Source organism: Clavelina lepadiformis, chromosome 2 (assembly GCF_947623445.1).
Source record: "Clavelina lepadiformis chromosome 2, kaClaLepa1.1, whole genome shotgun sequence".
Lineage (NCBI taxonomy): Eukaryota > Metazoa > Chordata > Ascidiacea > Aplousobranchia > Clavelinidae > Clavelina > Clavelina lepadiformis.
In genome coordinates, this window is record NC_135241.1 from 7380685 (window position 1) to 7398578 (window position 17894).

The 17894-nt window shown below is 43.2% G+C and overlaps 47 non-coding genes across 47 annotated transcripts; all 47 read left to right on the forward strand.

Annotated features, from left to right (window-relative positions):
* The first annotated feature begins 2847 nt into the window (after window positions 1-2847).
* On the forward strand, window positions 2848-2987 carry LOC143447660 (U4 spliceosomal RNA). The gene has a single exon (XR_013114208.1). It is a non-coding gene; the product is annotated as a U4 spliceosomal RNA (small nuclear RNA).
* A 194-nt stretch (window positions 2988-3181) lies between these two features.
* On the forward strand, window positions 3182-3301 carry LOC143447689 (U5 spliceosomal RNA). The gene has a single exon (XR_013114236.1). It is a non-coding gene; the product is annotated as a U5 spliceosomal RNA (small nuclear RNA).
* Window positions 3302-3489: 188 nt separating this feature from the next.
* LOC143447641 (U4 spliceosomal RNA) lies at window positions 3490-3629 on the forward strand. The gene has a single exon (XR_013114190.1). It is a non-coding gene; the product is annotated as a U4 spliceosomal RNA (small nuclear RNA).
* A 194-nt stretch (window positions 3630-3823) lies between these two features.
* Window positions 3824-3943, forward strand: LOC143447829 (U5 spliceosomal RNA). The gene has a single exon (XR_013114374.1). It is a non-coding gene; the product is annotated as a U5 spliceosomal RNA (small nuclear RNA).
* A 188-nt stretch (window positions 3944-4131) lies between these two features.
* On the forward strand, window positions 4132-4271 carry LOC143447642 (U4 spliceosomal RNA). Its single transcript, XR_013114191.1, has one exon. It is a non-coding gene; the product is annotated as a U4 spliceosomal RNA (small nuclear RNA).
* A 194-nt stretch (window positions 4272-4465) lies between these two features.
* LOC143447691 (U5 spliceosomal RNA) lies at window positions 4466-4585 on the forward strand. The gene has a single exon (XR_013114238.1). It is a non-coding gene; the product is annotated as a U5 spliceosomal RNA (small nuclear RNA).
* Window positions 4586-4773: 188 nt separating this feature from the next.
* Window positions 4774-4913, forward strand: LOC143447644 (U4 spliceosomal RNA). The gene has a single exon (XR_013114193.1). It is a non-coding gene; the product is annotated as a U4 spliceosomal RNA (small nuclear RNA).
* Window positions 4914-5107: 194 nt separating this feature from the next.
* On the forward strand, window positions 5108-5227 carry LOC143447692 (U5 spliceosomal RNA). The gene has a single exon (XR_013114239.1). It is a non-coding gene; the product is annotated as a U5 spliceosomal RNA (small nuclear RNA).
* Window positions 5228-5415: 188 nt separating this feature from the next.
* On the forward strand, window positions 5416-5555 carry LOC143447669 (U4 spliceosomal RNA). The gene has a single exon (XR_013114217.1). It is a non-coding gene; the product is annotated as a U4 spliceosomal RNA (small nuclear RNA).
* Window positions 5556-5749: 194 nt separating this feature from the next.
* On the forward strand, window positions 5750-5869 carry LOC143447693 (U5 spliceosomal RNA). The gene has a single exon (XR_013114240.1). It is a non-coding gene; the product is annotated as a U5 spliceosomal RNA (small nuclear RNA).
* Window positions 5870-6057: 188 nt separating this feature from the next.
* LOC143447664 (U4 spliceosomal RNA) lies at window positions 6058-6197 on the forward strand. The gene has a single exon (XR_013114212.1). It is a non-coding gene; the product is annotated as a U4 spliceosomal RNA (small nuclear RNA).
* A 196-nt stretch (window positions 6198-6393) lies between these two features.
* Window positions 6394-6513, forward strand: LOC143447855 (U5 spliceosomal RNA). The gene has a single exon (XR_013114396.1). It is a non-coding gene; the product is annotated as a U5 spliceosomal RNA (small nuclear RNA).
* A 188-nt stretch (window positions 6514-6701) lies between these two features.
* LOC143447670 (U4 spliceosomal RNA) lies at window positions 6702-6841 on the forward strand. The gene has a single exon (XR_013114218.1). It is a non-coding gene; the product is annotated as a U4 spliceosomal RNA (small nuclear RNA).
* A 194-nt stretch (window positions 6842-7035) lies between these two features.
* LOC143447826 (U5 spliceosomal RNA) lies at window positions 7036-7157 on the forward strand. Its single transcript, XR_013114371.1, has one exon. It is a non-coding gene; the product is annotated as a U5 spliceosomal RNA (small nuclear RNA).
* Window positions 7158-7345: 188 nt separating this feature from the next.
* LOC143447680 (U4 spliceosomal RNA) lies at window positions 7346-7485 on the forward strand. The gene has a single exon (XR_013114227.1). It is a non-coding gene; the product is annotated as a U4 spliceosomal RNA (small nuclear RNA).
* Window positions 7486-7679: 194 nt separating this feature from the next.
* On the forward strand, window positions 7680-7799 carry LOC143447848 (U5 spliceosomal RNA). Its single transcript, XR_013114389.1, has one exon. It is a non-coding gene; the product is annotated as a U5 spliceosomal RNA (small nuclear RNA).
* Window positions 7800-7987: 188 nt separating this feature from the next.
* Window positions 7988-8127, forward strand: LOC143447645 (U4 spliceosomal RNA). Its single transcript, XR_013114194.1, has one exon. It is a non-coding gene; the product is annotated as a U4 spliceosomal RNA (small nuclear RNA).
* Window positions 8128-8321: 194 nt separating this feature from the next.
* Window positions 8322-8441, forward strand: LOC143447831 (U5 spliceosomal RNA). The gene has a single exon (XR_013114375.1). It is a non-coding gene; the product is annotated as a U5 spliceosomal RNA (small nuclear RNA).
* A 188-nt stretch (window positions 8442-8629) lies between these two features.
* Window positions 8630-8769, forward strand: LOC143447646 (U4 spliceosomal RNA). Its single transcript, XR_013114195.1, has one exon. It is a non-coding gene; the product is annotated as a U4 spliceosomal RNA (small nuclear RNA).
* A 194-nt stretch (window positions 8770-8963) lies between these two features.
* On the forward strand, window positions 8964-9083 carry LOC143447694 (U5 spliceosomal RNA). The gene has a single exon (XR_013114241.1). It is a non-coding gene; the product is annotated as a U5 spliceosomal RNA (small nuclear RNA).
* Window positions 9084-9271: 188 nt separating this feature from the next.
* LOC143447647 (U4 spliceosomal RNA) lies at window positions 9272-9411 on the forward strand. Its single transcript, XR_013114196.1, has one exon. It is a non-coding gene; the product is annotated as a U4 spliceosomal RNA (small nuclear RNA).
* A 194-nt stretch (window positions 9412-9605) lies between these two features.
* On the forward strand, window positions 9606-9725 carry LOC143447695 (U5 spliceosomal RNA). Its single transcript, XR_013114242.1, has one exon. It is a non-coding gene; the product is annotated as a U5 spliceosomal RNA (small nuclear RNA).
* Window positions 9726-9913: 188 nt separating this feature from the next.
* Window positions 9914-10053, forward strand: LOC143447671 (U4 spliceosomal RNA). Its single transcript, XR_013114219.1, has one exon. It is a non-coding gene; the product is annotated as a U4 spliceosomal RNA (small nuclear RNA).
* Window positions 10054-10247: 194 nt separating this feature from the next.
* LOC143447696 (U5 spliceosomal RNA) lies at window positions 10248-10367 on the forward strand. The gene has a single exon (XR_013114243.1). It is a non-coding gene; the product is annotated as a U5 spliceosomal RNA (small nuclear RNA).
* Window positions 10368-10555: 188 nt separating this feature from the next.
* On the forward strand, window positions 10556-10695 carry LOC143447665 (U4 spliceosomal RNA). Its single transcript, XR_013114213.1, has one exon. It is a non-coding gene; the product is annotated as a U4 spliceosomal RNA (small nuclear RNA).
* A 196-nt stretch (window positions 10696-10891) lies between these two features.
* Window positions 10892-11011, forward strand: LOC143447856 (U5 spliceosomal RNA). The gene has a single exon (XR_013114397.1). It is a non-coding gene; the product is annotated as a U5 spliceosomal RNA (small nuclear RNA).
* A 188-nt stretch (window positions 11012-11199) lies between these two features.
* LOC143447686 (U4 spliceosomal RNA) lies at window positions 11200-11339 on the forward strand. Its single transcript, XR_013114233.1, has one exon. It is a non-coding gene; the product is annotated as a U4 spliceosomal RNA (small nuclear RNA).
* A 194-nt stretch (window positions 11340-11533) lies between these two features.
* On the forward strand, window positions 11534-11653 carry LOC143447838 (U5 spliceosomal RNA). Its single transcript, XR_013114382.1, has one exon. It is a non-coding gene; the product is annotated as a U5 spliceosomal RNA (small nuclear RNA).
* A 188-nt stretch (window positions 11654-11841) lies between these two features.
* Window positions 11842-11981, forward strand: LOC143447648 (U4 spliceosomal RNA). Its single transcript, XR_013114197.1, has one exon. It is a non-coding gene; the product is annotated as a U4 spliceosomal RNA (small nuclear RNA).
* A 196-nt stretch (window positions 11982-12177) lies between these two features.
* On the forward strand, window positions 12178-12297 carry LOC143447857 (U5 spliceosomal RNA). Its single transcript, XR_013114398.1, has one exon. It is a non-coding gene; the product is annotated as a U5 spliceosomal RNA (small nuclear RNA).
* Window positions 12298-12485: 188 nt separating this feature from the next.
* LOC143447682 (U4 spliceosomal RNA) lies at window positions 12486-12625 on the forward strand. Its single transcript, XR_013114229.1, has one exon. It is a non-coding gene; the product is annotated as a U4 spliceosomal RNA (small nuclear RNA).
* Window positions 12626-12819: 194 nt separating this feature from the next.
* LOC143447839 (U5 spliceosomal RNA) lies at window positions 12820-12939 on the forward strand. The gene has a single exon (XR_013114383.1). It is a non-coding gene; the product is annotated as a U5 spliceosomal RNA (small nuclear RNA).
* Window positions 12940-13127: 188 nt separating this feature from the next.
* Window positions 13128-13267, forward strand: LOC143447649 (U4 spliceosomal RNA). The gene has a single exon (XR_013114198.1). It is a non-coding gene; the product is annotated as a U4 spliceosomal RNA (small nuclear RNA).
* Window positions 13268-13461: 194 nt separating this feature from the next.
* LOC143447697 (U5 spliceosomal RNA) lies at window positions 13462-13581 on the forward strand. Its single transcript, XR_013114244.1, has one exon. It is a non-coding gene; the product is annotated as a U5 spliceosomal RNA (small nuclear RNA).
* Window positions 13582-13769: 188 nt separating this feature from the next.
* On the forward strand, window positions 13770-13909 carry LOC143447650 (U4 spliceosomal RNA). The gene has a single exon (XR_013114199.1). It is a non-coding gene; the product is annotated as a U4 spliceosomal RNA (small nuclear RNA).
* Window positions 13910-14103: 194 nt separating this feature from the next.
* On the forward strand, window positions 14104-14225 carry LOC143447827 (U5 spliceosomal RNA). Its single transcript, XR_013114372.1, has one exon. It is a non-coding gene; the product is annotated as a U5 spliceosomal RNA (small nuclear RNA).
* Window positions 14226-14413: 188 nt separating this feature from the next.
* Window positions 14414-14553, forward strand: LOC143447651 (U4 spliceosomal RNA). Its single transcript, XR_013114200.1, has one exon. It is a non-coding gene; the product is annotated as a U4 spliceosomal RNA (small nuclear RNA).
* A 196-nt stretch (window positions 14554-14749) lies between these two features.
* Window positions 14750-14869, forward strand: LOC143447858 (U5 spliceosomal RNA). The gene has a single exon (XR_013114399.1). It is a non-coding gene; the product is annotated as a U5 spliceosomal RNA (small nuclear RNA).
* Window positions 14870-15057: 188 nt separating this feature from the next.
* On the forward strand, window positions 15058-15197 carry LOC143447683 (U4 spliceosomal RNA). Its single transcript, XR_013114230.1, has one exon. It is a non-coding gene; the product is annotated as a U4 spliceosomal RNA (small nuclear RNA).
* Window positions 15198-15391: 194 nt separating this feature from the next.
* Window positions 15392-15511, forward strand: LOC143447840 (U5 spliceosomal RNA). The gene has a single exon (XR_013114384.1). It is a non-coding gene; the product is annotated as a U5 spliceosomal RNA (small nuclear RNA).
* A 188-nt stretch (window positions 15512-15699) lies between these two features.
* Window positions 15700-15839, forward strand: LOC143447652 (U4 spliceosomal RNA). Its single transcript, XR_013114201.1, has one exon. It is a non-coding gene; the product is annotated as a U4 spliceosomal RNA (small nuclear RNA).
* Window positions 15840-16035: 196 nt separating this feature from the next.
* Window positions 16036-16155, forward strand: LOC143447859 (U5 spliceosomal RNA). The gene has a single exon (XR_013114400.1). It is a non-coding gene; the product is annotated as a U5 spliceosomal RNA (small nuclear RNA).
* A 188-nt stretch (window positions 16156-16343) lies between these two features.
* LOC143447684 (U4 spliceosomal RNA) lies at window positions 16344-16483 on the forward strand. The gene has a single exon (XR_013114231.1). It is a non-coding gene; the product is annotated as a U4 spliceosomal RNA (small nuclear RNA).
* A 194-nt stretch (window positions 16484-16677) lies between these two features.
* On the forward strand, window positions 16678-16797 carry LOC143447841 (U5 spliceosomal RNA). The gene has a single exon (XR_013114385.1). It is a non-coding gene; the product is annotated as a U5 spliceosomal RNA (small nuclear RNA).
* Window positions 16798-16985: 188 nt separating this feature from the next.
* Window positions 16986-17125, forward strand: LOC143447653 (U4 spliceosomal RNA). The gene has a single exon (XR_013114202.1). It is a non-coding gene; the product is annotated as a U4 spliceosomal RNA (small nuclear RNA).
* Window positions 17126-17319: 194 nt separating this feature from the next.
* Window positions 17320-17439, forward strand: LOC143447698 (U5 spliceosomal RNA). Its single transcript, XR_013114245.1, has one exon. It is a non-coding gene; the product is annotated as a U5 spliceosomal RNA (small nuclear RNA).
* Window positions 17440-17627: 188 nt separating this feature from the next.
* LOC143447655 (U4 spliceosomal RNA) lies at window positions 17628-17767 on the forward strand. Its single transcript, XR_013114204.1, has one exon. It is a non-coding gene; the product is annotated as a U4 spliceosomal RNA (small nuclear RNA).
* The last annotated feature ends 127 nt before the right edge of the window (window positions 17768-17894 follow it).

Genomic DNA, 17894 nt, shown 5'->3' on the forward strand with positions numbered 1-17894 from the left:
AAGGTGTAAAGCACATCTCGTCCCCATCGATATTGAAAGAAACCCGTAAATTTTATAACAAACTTTACTCGAAAGAAGTAACATCTGAAAAGAAACAACGTTTTTTCTTGAAACATTTAAAGGCCCATTTATCGCCCTATGAAAGAGAGACGTTAGACGCTGAAATTAGCGACCAAGAAATATTCACCGCACTAACACAAATGAAAAAAGGCAAAACACCTGGCCCAGATGGTCTCAGCATTGAGTTTTACGTCCAATGTTGGGACATCATAGGTGGTGGCTTGCTTGAAATAATCAAAACGTGGTTTAGGGACGCAAGTACGACTAATTCAAACAAAGAAGGGGTTATAACTTTAATCCATAAGAAAGGGCCTACGAATGACCTCAGCAATTACCGCCCAATATCGCTATTGAATTGCGATCTGAAACTTTACACGAAAATTTTAACTAACCGTTTAAAAGGCAAACTAAACAATATTACGCACCAGAACCAATTTGCAAAACCCCAAAAATCGATCCACGACGCCATCATCAAGATTCGCGATCTGTATGAAAAAAGTAGAAATGAAGGCCAAAACCATTTGTTCATATCGATTGACTTCTTAAAAGCCTTCGATTCAATCAACCACGCATGGCTTTTCAAGGTGCTTGAACGAATGCATTTTCCTTCTCGCTTCCTACTTGCCGTTAAAAACTTGTATTCTGACGCGAAATCCAGGATAATCAACAACGGTTTTTTATCTGAACCTTTTCATTTAAAAAAAGGAGTCAGACAAGGAGACCCGCTAAGTTTATACCTTTTCATATTGGCAGTAGAACCGCTAATATGCGCAATTAATAGCTCGGTCGAAATAGACGGTTTGGGCCCCACCCCAAAGTATTGTACAAAATGCGTCGCGTATGCAGACGACACCACCTTCACCCTCAAAGATGCGTACTCCGCCGAAAAGACTTTTAACCTACTGGATGATTTCAGCGAAGCCTCTGGCCTAAAAATCAATATCTCGAAATCCAAAGGCCTTACCCCAGAAATCAAACCAAATACCACGACGCAACTGCCGCCAATACAGTGGACAAACTCTCATCTCCAATTATTAGGAACAGCAATAGGAACTTACGACCCTACGATAAGTTGGTCACGACCGTTAGAAAACCTCAAAAAAGAAGCGACCCGCCTTAAAAAAGTACATTCCACCTTTGATGCCAAGTGCATATTGGTTCGAAGTAAATTACTCCCTTTAATTTCATACAACGCCTTCAGCCAGCCCATAACGACCAAGACAGCCGAGACCATAAACAGGACAATTGAAAGGTACATTTTGACGAGTAATAATACGTTCGCAGACATCGAAGTTCTTCAAAGACCCAGATATTACGGCGGTTATGACATAATTAATATTCCCGTGTATGCGGATTTGTTTTATTTAAAACCTTTGACCCCATTTTGCAGAGACAAAATAGAAAACAAGGTTCTGTCGTTGGAAAACCGCACGATAGAACACCAAATCGGTCACCAACTGTCCAACCTGCTCGGCATCCAGATTGACAATCGTATACCGCATGCCACCTCCCCATCGATTTATTATGAGCATATGCTCGAAATAATCAGAAAGCACCGAATCTCACTGAAAGAGATTGTAAGCGGAAAGGTTAAAAAAATATACCAGCGTATCATACGCGAAAGTGCCCCGCAGTTGTATTTGACTCCACCAGAGCGGTCGACATGGCCCAGAGTACACAACGCAATTCTCTCCAACGCCCAAAAAACTTTCAACTACAGAGTAATATGGAATGATTTACCTACTCGAGGTGATATGACCAACTTTGTCCCCTACACGGAAACAGCATGTCGTTTTTGCGCCAACGGCCCCGACTCGGTGCTGCACACGATAGTAAAATGTAAAAAAATAAACACTATTTGGGAATGTGCTTCCGGCGTTGCGCAAATCTTAACTGGTAGGGACGATATTAAGTTCGATCCAACCACAATAACCAACTTTGTCGGAATAGGTGGCCCAGATTTCGAGTCCGCAGACATGTTAACCTATTGGTTAACAGTGGTAAAACAAAAAATTTGGAAACATAGGAACGCGATTTTGTTTGAAAGCCAAACTTTTAACCCTGACGAAATTATCCGGTCTATTAAGAGGACCGTGTATGCTAGACGCACATGGGACCGGCGAAATGAAGGCCCCTATAAACAGCAGATTGAAAAACTGTGTGCAGCAATGCAAAAGTATTTCACGCCACCCCTACCATAGCTTTTGATGAAAAATGACCACGCTAGTCCCGTTGCTTGGACGTCAAAACTATTTATGAATTAGAAACTTTGTAAATTCTAGATAAACTTTGTTGTAATTGTTGCTGGCGATGTACAACCTTTATCGTACTAGCTTACAATTTATGAATGTGTTATCATTAAGATTTCGAGACCTGTGTTATTGTTATTGTCATTTGTTTAAATCAATTACCATCACCGACATGTTCAATTGAAGTATCTTGCAAGTAGATTTTGGAAAAGTTTGCCTTGTACATATTTTTTCTTTATTGTTGTTTTCCCCGCAATAAAATATCGCCTTTTACTAAAGATTTCCGTGTGCGGGAGCATATAATGAGTCGAAGAAAGTTTGTTAAGAGCCGCGGCAATGCTGTGGCCAAACCTTATGATCATCAACTGCAAAATTTGGAATCACATTTGTGAGTGGATGCCATCACAAAGACTTTCAAGGTGTTACCTGTTCAAAACGCTTTTATATCAACCAACCGAAGAACCGATCTACGGTTCCATCGCTCCACAAATTTGAGAATCTACCTGCTGAATATTCTTATCAATCTCCTTGATCGTGCAGCTTTGCGCAGAGGCGATACCGTAGCTGATGAGGAACTTCCGAGGCGCGGTTATTGCTAGTTGAAAACTATACCCAATACCCCGCCCTTTCGGCTCTTACGGAGACGATTGAGGCAATATCTGAAGAATTCCGTGGAATTCCTATGTTGGTTATACTCCAGACGACTGCTTGCAGCACGCAGACCTTCACTCTTTACGAAAGCAAATCATAATGAACGGAATGAGTCTAAATAAGTAGTTCAAGTCACAGTGTGTCGTTAAACGTTTAAAACGGCCAACCACAAACTGTAGTCAAAACGTTCGGTATAGTGTCGTAAGTGGACAAGCCAGAAGCCACTCTGGCTTCAGCGCATTCAACGTGTAAATCTTTCGCCTTTTACTAAAGATTTCCGTGTGCGGGAGCATATAATGAGTCGAAGAAAATTTGTTAAGAGCCGCGGCAATGCTGTGGCCAAACCTTATGATCATCAACTGCAAAATTTGGAATCACATTTGTGAGTTGATGCCATCACAAAGACTTTCAAGGTGTTACCTGTTCAAAACGCTTTTATATCAGCCCACCGAACCGATCTACGTTTCCATCGCTCCACAAATTTGAGAATCTACCAGCTGAATATTCTTATCAATCTCCTTGATCGTGCAGCTTTGCGCAGAGGCGATACCGTAGCTGATGAGGAACTTCCGAGGCGCGGTTATTGCTAGTTGAAAACTATACCCAATACCCCGCCCTTTCGGCTCTTACAGAGACGATTGAGGCAATATCTGAAGAATTCCGTGGAATTCCTATGTTGCTTATACTCCAGACGTCTGCTTGCAGCACGCAGACCTTCACTCTTGACGAAAGCAAATCATAATGAACGGAATGAGTCTAAATAAGTTGTTCAAGTCACAGTGTGTCGTTAAACGTTTAAAACGGCCAACCACAAACTGTAGTCAAAACGTTCGGTATAGTGTCGTAAGTGGACAAGCCAGAAGCCACTCTGGCTTCAGCGCATTCAACGTGTAAATCTTTCGCCTTTTACTAAAGATTTCCGTGTGCGGGAGCATATAATGAGTCGAAGAAAATTTGTTAATAGCCGCGGCAATGCTGTGGCCAAACCTTATGATCATCAACTGCAAAATTTGGAATCACATTTGTGAGTGGATGCCATCACAAAGACTTTCAAGGTGTTACCTGTTCAAAACGCTTTTATATCAACCAACCGAACCGATCTACGGTTCCATCGCTCCACAAATTTGAGAATCTACCTGCTGAATATTCTTATCAATCTCCTTGATCGTGCAGCTTTGCGCAGAGGCGATACCGTAGCTGATGAGGAACTTCCGAGGCGCGGTTATTGCTAGTTGAAAACTATACCCAATACCCCGCCCTTTCGGCTCTTACAGAGACGATTGAGGCAATATCTGAAGAATTCCGTGGAATTCCTATGTTGCTTATACTCCAGACGACTGCTTGCAGCACGCAGACCTTCACTCTTTACGAAAGCAAATCATAATGAACGGAACGAGTCTAAATAAGTAGTTCAAGTCACAGTGTGTCGTTAAACGTTTAAAACGGCCAACCACAAACTGTAGTCAAAACGTTCGGTATAGTGTCGTAAGTGGACAAGCCAGAAGCCACTCTGGCTTCAGCGCATTCAACGTGTAAATCTTTCGCCTTTTACTAAAGATTTCCGTGTGCGGGAGCATATAATGAGTCGAAGAAAATTTGTTAAGAGCCGCGGCAATGCTGTGGCCAAACCTTATGATCATCAACTGCAAAATTTGGAATCACATTTGTGAGTGGATGCCATCACAAAGACTTTCAAGGTGTTACCTGTTCAAAACGCTTTTATATCAGCCAACCGAACCGATCTACGTTTCCATCGCTCCACAAATTTGAGAATCTACCTGCTGAATATTCTTATCAATCTCCTTGATCTTGCAGCTTTGCGCAGAGGCGATACCGTAGCTGATGAGGAACTTCCGAGGCGCGGTTATTGCTAGTTGAAAACTATACCCAATACCCCGCCCTTTCGGCTCTTACAGAGACGATTGAGGCAATATCTGAAGAATTCCGTGGAATTCCAATGTTGCTTATACTCCAGACGTCTGCTTGCAGCACGCAGACCTTCACTCTTGACGAAAGCAAATCATAATGAACGGAATGAGTCTAAATAAGTAGTTCAAGTCACAGTGTGTCGTTAAACGTTTAAAACGGCCAACCACAAACTGTAGTCAAAACGTTCGGTATAGTGTCGTAAGTGGACAAGCCAGAAGCCACTCTGGCTTCAGCGCATTCAACGTGTAAATCTTTCGCCTTTTACTAAAGATTTCCGTGTGCGGGAGCATATAATGAGTCGAAGAAAATTTGTTAAGAGCCGCGGCAATGCTGTGGCCAAACCTTATGATCATCAACTGCAAAATTTGGAATCACATTGATGAGTGGATGCCATCACAAAGACTTTCAAGGTGTTACCTGTTCAAAACGCTTTTATATCAGCCAACCGAACCGATCTACGGTTCCATCGCTCCACAAATTTGAGAATCTACCTGCTGAATATTCTTATCAATCTCCTTGATCGTGCAGCTTTGCGCAGAGGCGATACCGTAGCTGATGAAGAACTTCCGAGGCGCGGTTATTGCTAGTTGAAAACTATACCCAATACCCCGCCCTTTCGGCTCTTACAGAGACGATTGAGGCAATATCTGAAGAATTCCGTGGAATTCCTATGTTGCTTATACTCCAGACGACTGCTTGCAGCACGCAGACCTTCACTCTTTACGAAAGCAAATCATAATGAACGGAACGAGTCTAAATAAGTAGTTCAAGTCACAGTGTGTCGTTAAACGTTTAAAACGGCCAACCACAAACTGTAGTCAAAACGTTCGGTATAGTGTCGTAAGTGGACAAGCCAGAAGCCACTCTGGCTTCAGCGCATTCAACGTGTAAATCTTTCGCCTTTTACTAAAGATTTCCGTGTGCGGGAGCATATAATGAGTCGAAGAAAATTTGTTAAGAGCCGCGGCAATGCTGTGGCCAAACCTTATGATCATCAACTGCAAAATTTGGAATCACATTTGTGAGTGGATGCCATCACAAAGACTTTCAAGGTGTTACCTGTTCAAAACGCTTTTATATCAGCCAACCGAACCGATCTACGTTTCCATCGCTCCACAAATTTGAGAATCTACCTGCTGAATATTCTTATCAATCTCCTTGATCTTGCAGCTTTGCGCAGAGGCGATACCGTAGCTGATGAGGAACTTCCGAGGCGCGGTTATTGCTAGTTGTAAACTATACCCAATACCCCGCCCTTTCGGCTCTTACAGAGACGATTGAGGCAATATCTGAAGAATTCCGTGGAATTCCTAAGTTGCTTATACTCCAGACGACTGCTTGCAGCACGCAGACCTTCACTCTTTACGAAAGCAAATCATAATGAACGGAACGAGTCTAAATAAGTAGTTCAAGTCACAGTGTGTCGTTAAACGTTTAAAACGGCCAACCACAAACTGTAGTCAAAACGTTCGGTATAGTGTCGTAAGTGGACAAGCCAGAAGCCACTCTATGGCTTCAGCGCATTCAACGTGTAAATCTTTCGCCTTTTACTAAAGATTTCCGAGTGCGGGAGCATATAATGAGTCGAAGAAAATTTGTTAAGAGCCGCGGCAATGCTGTGGCCAAACCTTATGATCATCAACTGGAAAATTTGGAATCACATTTGTGAGTGGATGCCATCACAAAGACTTTCAAGGTGTTACCTGTTCAAAACGCTTTTATATCAGCCAACCGAACCGATCTACGTTTCCATCGCTCCACAAATTTGAGAATCTACCTGCTGAATATTCTTATCAATCTCCTTGATCGTGCAGCTTTGCGCAGAGGCGATACCGTAGCTGATGAAGAACTTCCGAGGCGCGGTTATTGCTAGTTGAAAACTATACCCAATACCCCGCCCTTTCGGCTCTTACAGAGACGATTGAGGCAATATCTGAAGAATTCCGTGGAATTCCAATGTTGCTTATACTCCAGACGTCTGCTTGCAGCACGCAGACCTTCACTCTTGACGAAAGCAAATCATAATGAACGGAATGAGTCTAAATAAGTAGTTCAAGACACAGTGTGTCGTTAAACGTTTAAAACGGCCAACCACAAACTGTAGTCAAAACGTTCGGTATAGTGTCGTAAGTGGACAAGCCAGAAGCCACTCTGGCTTCAGCGCATTCAACGTGTAAATCTTTCGCCTTTTACTAAAGATTTCCGTGTGCGGGAGCATATATAATGAGTCGAAGAAAATTTGTTAAGAGCCGCGGCAATGCTGTGGCCAAACCTTATGATCATCAACTGCAAAATTTGGAATCACATTTGTGAGTGGATGCCATCACAAAGACTTTCAAGGTGTTACCTGTTCAAAACGCTTTTATATCAGCCAACCGAACCGATCTACGGTTCCATCGCTCAACAAATTTGAGAATCTACCTGCTGAATATTCTTATCAATCTCCTTGATCGTGCAGCTTTGCGCAGAGGCGATACCGTAGCTGATGAAGAACTTCCGAGGCGTGGTTATTGCTAGTTGAAAACTATACCCAATACCCCGCCCTTTCGGCTCTTACAGAGACGATTGAGGCAATATCTGAAGAATTCCGTGGAATTCCTATGTTGCTTATACTCCAGACGACTGCTTGCAGCACGCAGACCTTCACTCTTTACGAAAGCAAATCATAATGAACGGAACGAGTCTAAATAAGTAGTTCAAGTCACAGTGTGTCGTTAAACGTTTAAAACGGCCAACCACAAACTGTAGTCAAAACGTTCGGTATAGTGTCGTAAGTGGACAAGCCAGAAGCCACTCTGGCTTCAGCGCATTCAACGTGTAAATCTTTCGCCTTTAACTAAAGATTTCCGTGTGCGGGAGCATATAATGAGTCGAAGAAAATTTGTTAAGAGCCGCGGCAATGCTGTGGCCAAACCTTATGATCATCAACTGCAAAATTTGGAATCACATTTGTGAGTGGATGCCATCACAAAGACTTTCAAGGTGTTACCTGTTCAAAACGCTTTTATATCAGCCAACCGAACCGATCTACGTTTCCATCGCTCCACAAATTTGAGAATCTACCAGCTGAATATTCTTATCAATCTCCTTGATCGTGCAGCTTTGCGCAGAGGCGATACCGTAGCTGATGAGGAACTTCCGAGGCGCGGTTATTGCTAGTTGAAAACTATACCCAATACCCCGCCCTTTCGGCTCTTACAGAGACGATTGAGGCAATATCTGAAGAATTCCGTGGAATTCCTATGTTGCTTATACTCCAGACGTCTGCTTGCAGCACGCAGACCTTCACTCTTGACGAAAGCAAATCATAATGAACGGAATGAGTCTAAATAAGTTGTTCAAGTCACAGTGTGTCGTTAAACGTTTAAAACGGCCAACCACAAACTGTAGTCAAAACGTTCGGTATAGTGTCATAAGTGGACAAGCCAGAAGCCACTCTGGCTTCAGCGCATTCAACGTGTAAATCTTTCGCCTTTTACTAAAGATTTCCGTGTGCGGGAGCATATAATGAGTCGAAGAAAATTTGTTAATAGCCGCGGCAATGCTGTGGCCAAACCTTATGATCATCAACTGCAAAATTTGGAATCACATTTGTGAGTGGATGCCATCACAAAGACTTTCAAGGTGTTACCTGTTCAAAACGCTTTTATATCAACCAACCGAACCGATCTACGGTTCCATCGCTCCACAAATTTGAGAATCTACCTGCTGAATATTCTTATCAATCTCCTTGATCGTGCAGCTTTGCGCAGAGGCGATACCGTAGCTGATGAGGAACTTCCGAGGCGCGGTTATTGCTAGTTGAAAACTATACCCAATACCCCGCCCTTTCGGCTCTTACAGAGACGATTGAGGCAATATCTGAAGAATTCCGTGGAATTCCTATGTTGCTTATACTCCAGACGACTGCTTGCAGCACGCAGACCTTCACTCTTTACGAAAGCAAATCATAATGAACGGAACGAGTCTAAATAAGTAGTTCAAGTCACAGTGTGTCGTTAAACGTTTAAAACGGCCAACCACAAACTGTAGTCAAAACGTTCGGTATAGTGTCGTAAGTGGACAAGCCAGAAGCCACTCTGGCTTCAGCGCATTCAACGTGTAAATCTTTCGCCTTTTACTAAAGATTTCCGTGTGCGGGAGCATATAATGAGTCGAAGAAAATTTGTTAAGAGCCGCGGCAATGCTGTGGCCAAACCTTATGATCATCAACTGCAAAATTTGGAATCACATTTGTGAGTGGATGCCATCACAAAGACTTTCAAGGTGTTACCTGTTCAAAACGCTTTTATATCAGCCAACCGAACCGATCTACGTTTCCATCGCTCCACAAATTTGAGAATCTACCTGCTGAATATTCTTATCAATCTCCTTGATCTTGCAGCTTTGCGCAGAGGCGATACCGTAGCTGATGAGGAACTTCCGAGGCGCGGTTATTGCTAGTTGAAAACTATACCCAATACCCCGCCCTTTCGGCTCTTACAGAGACGATTGAGGCAATATCTGAAGAATTCCGTGGAATTCCAATGTTGCTTATACTCCAGACGTCTGCTTGCAGCACGCAGACCTTCACTCTTGACGAAAGCAAATCATAATGAACGGAATGAGTCTAAATAAGTAGTTCAAGTCACAGTGTGTCGTTAAACGTTTAAAACGGCCAACCACAAACTGTAGTCAAAACGTTCGGTATAGTGTCGTAAGTGGACAAGCCAGAAGCCACTCTGGCTTCAGCGCATTCAACGTGTAAATCTTTCGCCTTTTACTAAAGATTTCCGTGTGCGGGAGCATATAATGAGTCGAAGAAAATTTGTTAAGAGCCGCGGCAATGCTGTGGCCAAACCTTATGATCATCAACTGCAAAATTTGGAATCACATTGATGAGTGGATGCCATCACAAAGACTTTCAAGGTGTTACCTGTTCAAAACGCTTTTATATCAGCCAACCGAACCGATCTACGGTTCCATCGCTCCACAAATTTGAGAATCTACCTGCTGAATATTCTTATCAATCTCCTTGATCGTGCAGCTTTGCGCAGAGGCGATACCGTAGCTGATGAAGAACTTCCGAGGCGCGGTTATTGCTAGTTGAAAACTATACCCAATACCCCGCCCTTTCGGCTCTTACAGAGACGATTGAGGCAATATCTGAAGAATTCCGTGGAATTCCTATGTTGCTTATACTCCAGACGACTGCTTGCAGCACGCAGACCTTCACTCTTTACGAAAGCAAATCATAATGAACGGAACGAGTCTAAATAAGTAGTTCAAGTCACAGTGTGTCGTTAAACGTTTAAAACGGCCAACCACAAACTGTAGTCAAAACGTTCGGTATAGTGTCGTAAGTGGACAAGCCAGAAGCCACTCTGGCTTCAGCGCATTCAACGTGTAAATCTTTCGCCTTTTACTAAAGATTTCCGTGTGCGGGAGCATATAATGAGTCGAAGAAAATTTGTTAAGAGCCGCGGCAATGCTGTGGCCAAACCTTATGATCATCAACTGCAAAATTTGGAATCACATTTGTGAGTGGATGCCATCACAAAGACTTTCAAGGTGTTACCTGTTCAAAACGCTTTTATATCAACCAACCGAACCGATCTACGGTTCCATCGCTCCACAAATTTGAGAATCTACCTGCTGAATATTCTTATCAATCTCCTTGATCTTGCAGCTTTGCGCAGAGGCGATACCGTAGCTGATGAGGAACTTCCGAGGCGCGGTTATTGCTAGTTGTAAACTATACCCAATACCCCGCCCTTTCGGCTCTTACAGAGACGATTGAGGCAATATCTGAAGAATTCCGTGGAATTCCTAAGTTGCTTATACTCCAGACGACTGCTTGCAGCACGCAGACCTTCACTCTTGACGAAAGCAAATCATAATGAACGGAACGAGTCTAAATAAGTAGTTCAAGTCACAGTGTGTCGTTAAACGTTTAAAACGGCCAACCACAAACTGTAGTCAAAACGTTCGGTATAGTGTCGTAAGTGGACAAGCCAGAAGCCACTCTATGGCTTCAGCGCATTCAACGTGTAAATCTTTCGCCTTTTACTAAAGATTTCCGAGTGCGGGAGCATATAATGAGTCGAAGAAAATTTGTTAAGAGCCGCGGCAATGCTGTGGCCAAACCTTATGATCATCAACTGGAAAATTTGGAATCACATTTGTGAGTGGATGCCATCACAAAGACTTTCAAGGTGTTACCTGTTCAAAACGCTTTTATATCAGCCAACCGAACCGATCTACGTTTCCATCGCTCCACAAATTTGAGAATCTACCTGCTGAATATTCTTATCAATCTCCTTGATCGTGCAGCTTTGCGCAGAGGCGATACCTTAGCTGATGAGGAACTTCAGAGGCACGGTTATTGCTAGTTGAAAACTATACCCAATACCCCGCCCTTTCGGCTCTTACAGAGACGATTGGGGCAATATCTGAAGAATTCCGTGGAATTCCTATGTTGCTTATACTCCAGACGACTGCTTGCAGCACGCAGACCTTCACTCTTTACGAAAGCAAATCATAATGAACGGAACGAGTCTAAATAAGTAGTTCAAGTCACAGTGTGTCGTTAAACGTTTAAAACGGCCAACCACAAACTGTAGTCAAAACGTTCGGTATAGTGTCGTAAGTGGACAAGCCAGAAGCCACTCTGGCTTCAGCGCATTCAACGTGTAAATCTTTCGCCTTTTACTAAAGATTTTCGTGTGCGGGAGCATATAATGAGTCGAAGAAAATTTGTTAAGAGCCGCGGCAATGCTGTGGCCAAACCTTATGATCATCAACTGCAAAATTTGGAATCACATTTGTGAGTGGATGCCATCACAAAGACTTTCAAGGTGTTACCTGTTCAAAACGCTTTTATATCAGCCAACCGAACCGATCTACGTTTCCATCGCTCCACAAATTTGAGAATCTACCTGCTGAATATTCTTATCAATCTCCTTGATCTTGCAGCTTTGCGCAGAGGCGATACCGTAGCTGATGAGGAACTTCCGAGGCGCGGTTATTGCTAGTTGAAAACTATACCCAATACCCCGCCCTTTCGGCTCTTACAGAGACGATTGAGGCAATATCTGAAGAATTCCGTGGAATTCCTATGTTGCTTATACTCCAGACGACTGCTTGCAGCACGCAGACCTTCACTCTTGACGAAAGCAAATCATAATGAACGGAACGAGTCTAAATAAGTAGTTCAAGTCACAGTGTGTCGTTAAACGTTTAAAACGGCCAACCACAAACTGTAGTCAAAACGTTCGGTATAGTGTCGTAAGTGGACAAGCCAGAAGCCACTCTATGGCTTCAGCGCATTCAACGTGTAAATCTTTCGCCTTTTACTAAAGATTTCCGAGTGCGGGAGCATATAATGAGTCGAAGAAAATTTGTTAAGAGCCGCGGCAATGCTGTGGCCAAACCTTATGATCATCAACTGGAAAATTTGGAATCACATTTGTGAGTGGATGCCATCACAAAGACTTTCAAGGTGTTACCTGTTCAAAACGCTTTTATATCAGCCAACCGAACCGATCTACGTTTCCATCGCTCCACAAATTTGAGAATCTACCTGCTGAATATTCTTATCAATCTCCTTGATCGTGCAGCTTTGCGCAGAGGCGATACCTTAGCTGATGAGGAACTTCAGAGGCACGGTTATTGCTAGTTGAAAACTATACCCAATACCCCGCCCTTTCGGCTCTTACAGAGACGATTGAGGCAATATCTGAAGAATTCCGTGGAATTCCTATGTTGCTTATACTCCAGACGACTGCTTGCAGCACGCAGACCTTCACTCTTTACGAAAGCAAATCATAATGAACGGAACGAGTCTAAATAAGTAGTTCAAGTCACAGTGTGTCGTTAAACGTTTAAAACGGCCAACCACAAACTGTAGTCAAAACGTTCGGTATAGTGTCGTAAGTGGACAAGCCAGAAGCCACTCTGGCTTCAGCGCATTCAACGTGTAAATCTTTCGCCTTTTACTAAAGATTTTCGTGTGCGGGAGCATATAATGAGTCGAAGAAAATTTGTTAAGAGCCGCGGCAATGCTGTGGCCAAACCTTATGATCATCAACTGCAAAATTTGGAATCACATTTGTGAGTGGATGCCATCACAAAGACTTTCAAGGTGTTACCTGTTCAAAACGCTTTTATATCAGCCAACCGAACCGATCTACGTTTCCATCGCTCCACAAATTTGAGAATCTACCTGCTGAATATTCTTATCAATCTCCTTGATCTTGCAGCTTTGCGCAGAGGCGATACCGTAGCTGATGAGGAACTTCCGAGGCGCGGTTATTGCTAGTTGAAAACTATACCCAATACCCCGCCCTTTCGGCTCTTACAGAGACGATTGAGGCAATATCTGAAGAATTCCGTGGAATTCCTATGTTGCTTATACTCCAGACGACTGCTTGCAGCACGCAGACCTTCACTCTTTACGAAAGCAAATCATAATGAACGGAACGAGTCTAAATAAGTAGTTCAAGTCACAGTGTGTCGTTAAACGTTTAAAACGGCCAACCACAAACTGTAGTCAAAACGTTCGGTATAGTGTCGTAAGTGGACAAGCCAGAAGCCACTCTGGCTTCAGCGCATTCAACGTGTAAATCTTTCGCCTTTTACTAAAGATTTCCGTGTGCGGGAGCATATAATGAGTCGAAGAAAATTTGTTAAGAGCCGCGGCAATGCTGTGGCCAAACCTTATGATCATCAACTGCAAAATTTGGAATCACATTTGTGAGTGGATGCCATCACAAAGACTTTCAAGGTGTTACCTGTTCAAAACGCTTTTATATCAGCCAACCGAACCGATCTACGTTTCCATCGCTCCACAAATTTGAGAATCTACCTGCTGAATATTCTTATCAATCTCCTTGATCGTGCAGCTTTGCGCAGAGGCGATACCGTAGCTGATGAGGAACTTCCGAGGCGCGGTTATTGCTAGTTGAAAACTATACCCAATACCCCGCCCTTTCGGCTCTTACAGAGACGATTGAGGCAATATCTGAAGAATTCCGTGGAATTCCTATGTTGCTTATACTCCAGACGACTGCTTGAAGCACGCAGACCTTCACTCTTGACGAAAGCAAATCATAATGAACGGAATGAGTCTAAATAAGTAGTTCAAGACACAGTGTGTCGTTAAACGTTTAAAACGGCCAACCACAAACTGTAGTCAAAACGTTCGGTATAGTGTCGTAAGTGGACAAGCCAGAAGCCACTCTGGCTTCAGCGCATTCAACGTGTAAATCTTTCGCCTTTTACTAAAGATTTCCGTGTGCGGGAGCATATATAATGAGTCGAAGAAAATTTGTTAAGAGCCGCGGCAATGCTGTGGCCAAACCTTATGATCATCAACTGCAAAATTTGGAATCACATTTGTGAGTGGATGCCATCACAAAGACTTTCAAGGTGTTACCTGTTCAAAACGCTTTTATATCAGCCAACCGAACCGATCTACGTTTCCATCGCTCCACAAATTTGAGAATCTACCTGCTGAATATTCTTATCAATCTCCTTGATCTTGCAGCTTTGCGCAGAGGCGATACCGTAGCTGATGAGGAACTTCCGAGGCGCGGTTATTGCTAGTTGAAAACTATACCCAATACCCCGCCCTTTCGGCTCTTACAGAGACGATTGAGGCAATATCTGAAGAATTCCGTGGAATTCCTATGTTGCTTATACTCCAGACGACTGCTTGCAGCACGCAGACCTTCACTCTTGACGAAAGCAAATCATAATGAACGGAACGAGTCTAAATAAGTAGTTCAAGTCACAGTGTGTCGTTAAACGTTTAAAACGGCCAACCACAAACTGTAGTCAAAACGTTCGGTATAGTGTCGTAAGTGGACAAGCCAGAAGCCACTCTATGGCTTCAGCGCATTCAACGTGTAAATCTTTCGCCTTTTACTAAAGATTTCCGAGTGCGGGAGCATATAATGAGTCGAAGAAAATTTGTTAAGAGCCGCGGCAATGCTGTGGCCAAACCTTATGATCATCAACTGGAAAATTTGGAATCACATTTGTGAGTGGATGCCATCACAAAGACTTTCAAGGTGTTACCTGTTCAAAACGCTTTTATATCAGCCAACCGAACCGATCTACGTTTCCATCGCTCCACAAATTTGAGAATCTACCTGCTGAATATTCTTATCAATCTCCTTGATCGTGCAGCTTTGCGCAGAGGCGATACCTTAGCTGATGAGGAACTTCAGAGGCACGGTTATTGCTAGTTGAAAACTATACCCAATACCCCGCCCTTTCGGCTCTTACAGAGACGATTGAGGCAATATCTGAAGAATTCCGTGGAATTCCTATGTTGCTTATACTCCAGACGACTGCTTGCAGCACGCAGACCTTCACTCTTTACGAAAGCAAATCATAATGAACGGAACGAGTCTAAATAAGTAGTTCAAGTCACAGTGTGTCGTTAAACGTTTAAAACGGCCAACCACAAACTGTAGTCAAAACGTTCGGTATAGTGTCGTAAGTGGACAAGCCAGAAGCCACTCTGGCTTCAGCGCATTCAACGTGTAAATCTTTCGCCTTTTACTAAAGATTTTCGTGTGCGGGAGCATATAATGAGTCGAAGAAAATTTGTTAAGAGCCGCGGCAATGCTGTGGCCAAACCTTATGATCATCAACTGCAAAATTTGGAATCACATTTGTGAGTGGATGCCATCACAAAGACTTTCAAGGTGTTACCTGTTCAAAACGCTTTTATATCAGCCAACCGAACCGATCTACGTTTCCATCGCTCCACAAATTTGAGAATCTACCTGCTGAATATTCTTATCAATCTCCTTGATCTTGCAGCTTTGCGCAGAGGCGATACCGTAGCTGATGAGGAACTTCCGAGGCGCGGTTATTGCTAGTTGAAAACTATACCCAATACCCCGCCCTTTCGGCTCTTACAGAGACGATTGAGGCAATATCTGAAGAATTCCGTGGAATTCCTATGTTGCTTATACTCCAGACGACTGCTTGCAGCACGCAGACCTTCACTCTTGACGAAAGCAAATCATAATGAACGGAACGAGTCTAAATAAGTAGTTCAAGTCACAGTGTGTCGTTAAACGTTTAAAACGGCCAACCACAAACTGTAGTCAAAACGTTCAGTATAGTGTCGTAAGTGGACAAGCCAGAAGCCACTCTATGGCTTCAGCGCATTCAACGTGTAAATCTTTCGCCTTTTACTAAAGATTTCCGAGTGCGGGAGCATATAATGAGTCGAAGAAAATTTGTTAAGAGCCGCGGCAATGCTGTGGCCAAACCTTATGATCATCAACTGGAAAATTTGGAATCACATTTGTGAGTGGATGCCATCACAAAGACTTTCAAGGTGTTACCTGTTCAAAACGCTTTTATATCAGCCAACCGAACCGATCTACGTTTCCATCGCTCCACAAATTTGAGAATCTACCTGCTGAATATTCTTATCAATCTCCTTGATCGTGCAGCTTTGCGCAGAGGCGATACCTTAGCTGATGAGGAACTTCAGAGGCACGGTTATTGCTAGTTGAAAACTATACCCAATACCCCGCCCTTTCGGCTCTTACAGAGACGATTGAGGCAATATCTGAAGAATTCCGTGGAATTCCTATGTTGCTTATACTCCAGACGACTGCTTGCAGCACGCAGACCTTCACTCTTTACGAAAGCAAATCATAATGAACGGAACGAGTCTAAATAAGTAGTTCAAGTCACAGTGTGTCGTTAAACGTTTAAAACGGCCAACCACAAACTGTAGTCAAAACGTTCGGTATAGTGTCGTAAGTGGACAAGCCAGAAGCCACTCTGGCTTCAGCGCATTCAACGTGTAAATCTTTCGCCTTTTACTAAAGATTTTCGTGTGCGGGAGCATATAATGAGTCGAAGAAAATTTGTTAAGAGCCGCGGCAATGCTGTGGCCAAACCTTATGATCATCAACTGCAAAATTTGGAATCACATTTGTGAGTGGATGCCATCACAAAGACTTTCAAGGTGTTACCTGTTCAAAACGCTTTTATATCAGCCAACCGAACCGATCTACGTTTCCATCGCTCCACAAATTTGAGAATCTACCTGCTGAATATTCTTATCAATCTCCTTGATCTTGCAGCTTTGCGCAGAGGCGATACCGTAGCTGATGAGGAACTTCCGAGGCGCGGTTATTGCTAGTTGAAAACTATACCCAATACCCCGCCCTTTCGGCTCTTACAGAGACGATTGAGGCAATATCTGAAGAATTCCGTGGAATTCCTATGTTGCTTATACTCCAGACGACTGCTTGCAGCACGCAGACCTTCACTCTTTACGAAAGCAAATCATAATGAACGGAACGAGTCTAAATAAGTAGTTCAAGTCACAGTGTGTCGTTAAACGTTTAAAACGGCCAACCACAAACTGTAGTCAAAACGTTCGGTATAGTGTCGTAAGTGGACAAGCCAGAAGCCACTCTGGCTTCAGCGCATTCAACGTGTAAATCTTTCGCCTTTTACTAAAGATTTCCGTGTGCGGGAGCATATAATGAGTCGAAGAAAATTTGTTAAGAGCCGCGGCAATGCTGTGGCCAAACCTTATGATCATCAACTGCAAAATTTGGAATCACATTTGTGAGTGGATGCCATCACAAAGACTTTCAAGGTGTTACCTGTTCAAAACGCTTTTATATCAGCCAACCGAACCGATCTACGTTTCCATCGCTCCACAAATTTGAGAATCTACCTGCTGAATATTCTTATCAATCTCCTTGATCGTGCAGCTTTGCGCAGAGGCGATACCGTAGCTGATGAGGAACTTCCGAGGCGCGGTTATTGCTAGTTGAAAACTATACCCAATACCCCGCCCTTTCGGCTCTTACAGAGACGATTGAGGCAATATCTGAAGAATTCCGTGGAATTCCTATGTTGCTTATACTCCAGACGACTGCTTGAAGCACGCAGACCTTCACTCTTGACGAAAGCAAATCATAATGAACGGAATGAGTCTAAATAAGTAGTTCAAGACACAGTGTGTCGTTAAACGTT